The sequence below is a fragment of the Cervus canadensis genome, chromosome 2, assembly GCF_019320065.1.
Source record: "Cervus canadensis isolate Bull #8, Minnesota chromosome 2, ASM1932006v1, whole genome shotgun sequence".
NCBI lineage: Eukaryota > Metazoa > Chordata > Mammalia > Artiodactyla > Cervidae > Cervus > Cervus canadensis.
In genome coordinates, this window is record NC_057387.1 from 2,839,515 (window position 1) to 2,847,549 (window position 8,035).

Below are 8,035 nucleotides of genomic sequence, written 5' to 3' on the forward strand. Positions count from 1 at the left end.
CACTTCATGGCAAATAGATGGGGAAACAGTGGAAACAGTGGCTGACTATTTTTCGGGGCTCCAAAATCACTGCAGATGGTGATTGCAGCCATGAAATTAAAAGACGCTTACTCCTTGGAAGGAAAGTTATAACAAACCTAGACAGCATATTAAAAAGCAGAGACATTACTTTGCCAACAAAGGTCTGTCTAGTTGAGGCTGTGGTTTTTCCAGTGGTCATGTATGGATGTGAGAGTTGGACTGTGAAGAAAGCCGAGCGCAGAAGAATTGATACTTTTGAACTGTGGTGTTGGAGAAGACTCTTGAGCGTCCCTTGGGCTGCAAGAAGATCCAGTCAGTCCATCCTAAAGGAGATCAGTCCTGGGTGTTCATTGGAAGGACTGATGCTGAAGCTGAAACTCCAATACTTTGGCCACCTGATGAGGAGAGCTGACTCATTTGAAAAGAGCCTGATGCTGGGAGTGATTGAGGGCAGGAGGAGAAGGGGACATCGGAGGATGAGATGGTTGGATGGCATCACTGACTCGATGGACATGGGTTTGGGTGGACTCCGGGTGTTGGTGATGGACAGGGAGGCCTGGCGTGCTGCAGTTCATGGGGTCACAAGGAGTCGGACACGACTGAGCGACTGAACTGAACTGAACTGATACTTGGATATCTGTGATGGTTTATTTTAAGTGTCAGCTTGGCTAGGCTATGGCGCCCACTTGTTTGGACAAGGCACACCTAGATATTGCTGTGCAGATACTTTTTAGATGTGATAAACATTTACAGTTAGTAGACTTTGAGTAAAGCAGATCATCCTCCATAATGTGATTGGAGCCTCGTCCAAACAGCTGAAGACAAAGAATGAGGTTTCGCAAATAAGAGAAAATTTTCCTTAAGATGACAACATAGAAACCCTGCCTGAGCTTCCAGCTTACTGCCCTGTGGAATTTGGTTTCAAGACCGCCACTTCAATCTTCAAATTTTTTTTTTTTTGAAGTATAGTTGATTTACCATGTTGTGTTAATTTCTGCTGTACAGGAAAGTGATTCAGTTATTCATACATATACACATTGTTTTTCATATTCTTTTCCGTTATAGTTTATGCCACATCAACTCTTACCTGAATTATCAGCCTGCCAGCCTGCCTAAGGACTTCAGTCTTGCCAGCCCCTTCATCCTATAACCTAAGTCAGTTCCTTAAAATCTCTCTCTGTCTCACTTTATCTATATAAGTATAGCCTTGATTCTGTTTTGTTAGGTAGTTAGAATAGGAAACAGGAGTCCAGAATGGCCGTAGCTAAAAGACAAGGAAGGGAAAAGCTCAAGAAAATCGAACAAAGGAAGGTCTGAGGACCAGAGTGAGGACCTCAGGTAGAACAAACAGCACTGCTGGCTAGCCTGATTTAAATAGGACAGGCCCAGGGGGAGGAAAAAACACTTAAAAAGAGGAGCCAAAGGGCCTGGGCTCTCTCTTCTCTTCCCGTCTTTGGGTCGGCATGCCCTCATGCCTCGAGGATATATTTTCCTGCTATTTTCTAAACAAAATGGAGCTGTAACACTGATCTGTCTAAGAGCTATAACACAGTCTGTCCAAAAGCTGTGACGCGCCGAGAGCTTTAATGTCCATCGCTTCAAATTTTTTTTGAGATGAGACAGAACCAAGATTATATTCCCCTGACAGTTTCTCAGAAGAATCCTGACTAATAGACTATCTGTGATGCGGATGGATGCTTGTCTCCACAAATCCATATTTTGTTCTTCTAGGTAACCAATGATGAGTTGCAGTTTGGTGTGGCATGCAGCTAAAGTCTCTCCACTGATGTGGAAAGACAAGTAATATGAGTGACTTCCATGCCTGACCCATTACACCTCCTTGCTCTGTGTCTTTTCTGGATGACTGGCCAGGTGACACAGAGGGCATCCTTGGAAACCATGTGTTGCAAATGGCATCCTGGGTCCTTCTGTAACTGTAAGGAGCCAAGTGGCCCCCTCCTCGCCTCTAGCCTCACAGATCTTAAACATTCTAACCTAAATACCCCTGGACTACTAGGTAAGTTGTAAATAAATTTCTATTGTGTTTAAGCTATTACATTTTGGATTTGTTTCATAAACTAATTTAGCATACGCTTCCCCAACCTTGGGTCAGATGGTAAAGAATCTGCCTGCAATGCGGGAGACCCGGGTTCCATCCCTGGGTTGGGAAGATCCCCTGGAGAAGGGAATGAGAACCCACTCCAGTATTCTTGCCTGGAAAACCCCATGGAAAAAGAACCTGGCAGGCTACGGTCCATGGGGTCGCAAAGAGTCGGACATGACTGAGCGACTAACACACAATAGAGAAATCAGTACCTTGAGGTGGAGTGATAAACACCTAGGGATTCCCTGGCAGTCCAGTGGTTAGGACTCCTTGCTTTCACTGCCAAGGGCCAGGGTTTGATCCCTGGTCAGGGAACTAAAATGCTACAAGCTGCGCTGGTGTGATAAATAAAATAGAAAAATAAAATACAGGCATTGGCTTAGTAGATGCATAGCAGGAAGTTAGAAACTGGTATCACTGGCTGTAAATACGGCGGCTCCTCTTCTGCCATGGCAGAGCTTTTGGTAGAACTGATGCTGTGATAACTTGAAAGGCAGACACAATTCTTACTGTGCCAATAGTGTAAGGGAAGGTGGTTGGAATGATCCAGAATGAATGAGTTGCCCAAAGTTTTTAAATGTTAAAAAAATTGGAGTATAGTTGATTTACAATGTTGTGTTAGTTTGAGGTGTACAGCACAGTGATTCGGTTATATATATATGTATATTTCAGATTCTTTTCACTTATTACAAAATACTGACTACAGTTCCTCATGCTATATAGTAGGTCCTTTTGGTTATCTATTTTATATGTAGTGGGTGTCATATGATAATCCAAGCTCCTAATTTGTATCCCCCCACTTTTCTCTTTGGTAACCATAAGTTTGTTATGTCTGTGGGTCTACTTCTGTTTTGTATATAAGTTCCTTTGTATCTTTTTTTTTTTTTTACTACAGTATACAGCTTGTGGGATCTTAGTTCCCCAACTAGGGATTGAATCAGGCCCCCTCCAGTGAAAGCATTGCAGAATCCTAACCACTAGATCACTAGGGAATTCCTTCTTTTTTCTTTTTTAAGATTCTACACATAGCAATATCATAATGATATGATAATCTCTATATCCATCCATGTTGCTACAAATGACTTTAATTCATTCTTTTTATGGTTGAATAGTATTCCATCCTATAAATATACTACATCTTCTTTATCCATTCATCTCTGGACTCATATGTTGACATTTAGCTTTCTTCTGTATACTGGCTATTGTGAATAGTGCTGCAATGAACATTGGGGTGCATGTAACTTTGGAAATGATGATTTTCTCCATATATATGTCCAGGAATAGGATTGCTGAATCATGTGGTAGCTCTTTTTTTTAAAGGAAACTCCATGCTGTTCTCCATAGTGCCTGTATTAATTTACATTCCCATCAACAGCGTAGGAAAGTTCCTTTTTCTCAACACCCTCTCCAGCATTTATTATTTGTAATGCTGCTTGCTGTTTTTATCTAAGCATTACAAAGTAGAAATGTGCTCAGACCAGAATCTACTGGTTTGCAGGTGGAATAAGGGAATAAAGAGCCCAGAAATTTTGGACCTTGTAGATTAATAAACCAACTGCTTCAGTACCATAAATAGCAAGAGACAAGACTTGCTGCTTAGAAGCCTCTCATTAAGGCATCTAGTCAGACAAAAAGTTCATTTCAATTTCCAATACTTTCAGATGGTTTCAAGGCAACTACCATTAACTTGAGAAAGAGAAGCTTGGGGGCAAGGAAGCAGCATGCTGAAATGGATTAACGACTCTGTCTAAGAACTCTGAGTATGGACCCTGGCACATGGAACTGAATAAAAGCACATATATTAAATGCTTTGTAACAACAACACAAGAGATGACTCTACAGATGGACATCACCAGATGGTCAATACTGAAATCGGATTGACTACATTCTTTGCATCTAAAGATGGAGAAGCTCTATACAGTCAGCAAATACAAGACCAGAAGCTGACTGTGACATAATCATGACTCAGATCATGAACTCCTTATTGAAAATTTAGACTTATATTGAAGAAAGTAGGGAAAACCAGTAGACCATTCAGGTGTGACCTAAATCAAACCTCTTATGATTATACAGTGGAAGTGACAAATAGATGCAAGGGATTAGATCTGATAGAGTGCCTGAAGAACTATGGACAGAGGTTCATGACATTTTATAGGAGGCTGTGATCAAAACCATCCCCAAGAAAAAGAAATGAAAAAAGGCAAAATGGTTATCTGAGGAGGCCTCACAAATAGCTGAGAAAAGAAGAGAGGTGAAAGGCAAAGGAGAAAAGAAAAGATATACCCATATGAATGCAGAGTTCCGAAGAATTGCAAGGAGAGATAATAAAGCCTTCCTCAGTGATCAGTGCAAAGAAATAGAGGAAAACAATAGAACGCAAAAGACTAAGAGATCTCTTCAAGATAATTAGAGTTACCAAGGGAACATTTCATGCAAAGATGGGCACAATAAAGGACAGAAATGATACGGACCTAACAGAAGCAGAAGATATTAGAGGTGGCAAGAATACACACAAGAACTCTACAAAAAAGATCTTCATGACCCAGATAACTACAATGGTGTGATCACTCACCGAAAGCCAGACATCCTGAAGAGTGAAGCCAAGGGGGCCTTAGGAAGCATCACTACGAATAAAGCTAGTGGAGGTGATGGAATTCCAGTTGAGCTATTTCAAATCCTAAAAGATGATGCTGTGAAAGTGCTACACTCAATATGCCAGCAAATTTGGAAAACTCAGCAGTGGCCACAGGACTGGAAAAGGTCAATTTTCATTCCACTCCCAAATAAAGACAGTGCTAAAGAATGTTCAGTTCAGTCGATCAGTCGTGTCTGACTCTTTGGGACCCATGAATCACAGCACGCCAGGCCTCCCTGTCCATCATCAACTCCCGGAGTTTACTCAAACTCATGCCCATCGAGTCGGTGATGCCATCCAGCCATCTCATCCTCTGTCGTCCCCTTCTCCTCCTGCCCCCAATCCCTCCCAGCATCAGGGTCTTTTCCAGTGAGTAAACTCTTCATATGAGGTGGCCAAAGTACTGGAGTTTCAGCTTCAGCATCAGTCATTCCAATGAACACCCAGGACTGATTTTCTTTAGGATGGACTGGTTGGATCTCCTTGCAGTCCAAGGGACTCTCAAGAGTCTTCGCCAACACCACAGTTCAAAAGAATCAATTCTTCAGTGCTCAGCTTTCTTTATAGTCCAACTCTCACATCCATACATGACCACTGGAAAAACCATAGCCTTGACTAGACGGACTTTGTTTGCAAAGTAATGTCTCTGCTTTTTAATATGCTATCTAGGTTGGTCATAACCTTCCTTTCAAGGAGTAAGCGTCTTCTAATTTCATAGCTGCAATCACCATCTTCAGTGATTTTGGAGCCCAAAGAAATAAAGTCTGACACTGTTTCCACTGTTTCCCCATCTATTTGCCATGAAGTGATGGGACCAGATGCCATGATCTTAGTTTTCTGAATGTTGAGCTTTAAGCCAACTTTTTCACTCTCCTCTTTCACTTTCATCAAGAAGCTCTTTATTTCCTCTTCACTTTCTGCCATAAGGGTGGTGTCATCTGCATATCTGAGGTTATTGATATTTCTCCGGCAATCTTGATTCCAGCTTGTGCTTCTTCCAGCCTAGCGTTTCTCATGATGTACTCTGCATATAAGTTAAATAAGCAGTGACAATATACAGCCTTGACGTACTCCTTTTCCTATTTGGAACCAGTCTGCTGTTCCATGTCCAGGTTCTAACTGTTGCTTCCTGAGCTGCATATAGGTTTCTCAAGAGGCAGGTCAGGTGGTCTGGTATTCCCATCTCCTTCAGAATTTTCCACAGTTTATTGTGATCCACACAGTCAAAGGCTTTGGCATAGTCAATAAAGCAGAAATAGAAGTTTTTCTGGAACTCTCTTGCTTTTTCAATGATCCAGCAAATGTTGAAAATTTGATCTCTGGTTCCTCTGCCTTTTCTAAAACCAGCTTGAAAATAAAATAAAAATAAAACAAGCTTGAACATCTGGAAGTTCACGGTTCACGTATTGCTGAAGCCTGGCTTGGAGAATTTTGAGCATTACTTTATTAGCCTGTGAGATGAGTGCAACTGTACGGTAGTTTGAGCATTCTTTAGGATTGCCTTTCTTACGGATTGGAATGAAAACTGCCCTTTTCCAGTCCTGTGGCCACTGCTGAGTTTTCCAAATTTGCTGACATATTGAGTGCAGCACTTTCATTGCATCATCTCTCAGGATTTAAAATAGCTCAAGAATGTTCAATGTTCAGACTACCACACAACTGCACTCATCTCACACTCTAGTAAAGTAATGCTGAAAATCCTCCAAGCCAGGCTTCAACAATACATGAACCGTGAACTTCTAGATGTTCAAGATGGATTTAGAAAAGGGAGAGGAACCAGAGATCAAATTGTCAACATCCACTGGATCATAGAAAAAGTAAGAGAGTTCCAGAAAAACATCTACTTCTGCTTCATTGACTATGCTAAAGCCTTTGATTGTGTGGATCACAACAAACTGTGGAAAATTCTTTAAGAGATGGGAATACCAGACCACCTTACCTGCCTACTGAGAAATCTGTATGCAGGTCAAGAAATAATAGTTAGAACTGGACATGGAACAATGGACTGGTTCCTATTGGGAAAAGAGTACGTCAAGGCTGTATATTGTCACCCTGCTTATTTAACTTATATACAGAGTACATCTTGTGAAATGCTGGGCTGGATAAAGGACAAGCTGGAATCAAGATTGCCGGGAGAAATATCAATAACCTCAGATATGCAGATGACACCACTCTTACGGCACAAAGTGAAGAGGAACTGAAGAGCCTCTTGATGAAAGTGAAAGAGCTGGCTTAAGACTCAACATTCCAAAAGCTAAGATCGTGGCATCCATTCCCATCACTTCATGGCAAATAGATGGGGCAACAATGGAAACAGTGAGAGACTTTATATTTTTCTGGGTTCCAAAATCACTGCAGATGGTGACTGCAGCCATGAAATTAAAAAATGTTTGCTCATTGGAAGAAAAGCTGTCATCAACCTAGATAGCATATTAAAAAGCAAAGACATTATTTTGCTGACAAAGATCTGTCTAGTCAAAGCTATGGTTTTTCCAGTAGTCAAGTATGGATGTGAGAGTTGGACTATAAAGAAAGCTGAGCGCCAACGAATTAATGCTTTTGCACTGTGGTGCTGGAGAAGACTTTTGAGAGTCCCTAGGACTGCAAGGAGATCGAACCAGTCAATCCTAAAGGAAATCAGTCCTGAATATTCTTTGGAAGGACTGATGGTGAAGTGAAGCTCCAATACTTTGTCCACCTGATGCAAAAAACTGACTCATTGGAAAAGACCCTGATGCTGGGCAAGATTGAAGGCAGGAGGAGAAGGGGATGACAGAGGGTGAGATGGTTGGATGGCATCTCTGACTTGATATACGTGATTTTGAGCAAGCTCTGGGAATTGGTGATGATGGACAGGGAAGCTTGGCTTGCTATAGTCCATGGGATTGCAAAGTGTCACACATGATTGAGTGACTGAACTGAAAATTGTGAAGTGAGAGAATCCTGAAGAAGCTGTAGCAAGCCTGGCCTAAAAAATTTTATTAAAATAAAACAAACCCAGGGCTCCCTGATTGTGAAATAAGGCTGCAAAAGCTGAATAATCCTCAAAGAAGGACTCCATAACACCTATTTTAAAACTTGTACTTCTCACAGTTTCCTAGAATTTTGGTTAGGACGTGTGCTGATGTACTTTTGTTAGTATTTCTTCTGTTTGAGCTTGATTGGACTTCTTGGATTGGAAAATTTATAATTTTCATGAAATTTAGAAAAAGGTGGGGCTTCTCACAAGTAAATAGTCTGCCTACAATGCAGGAGCCACAAGGGACGTGGGTTCA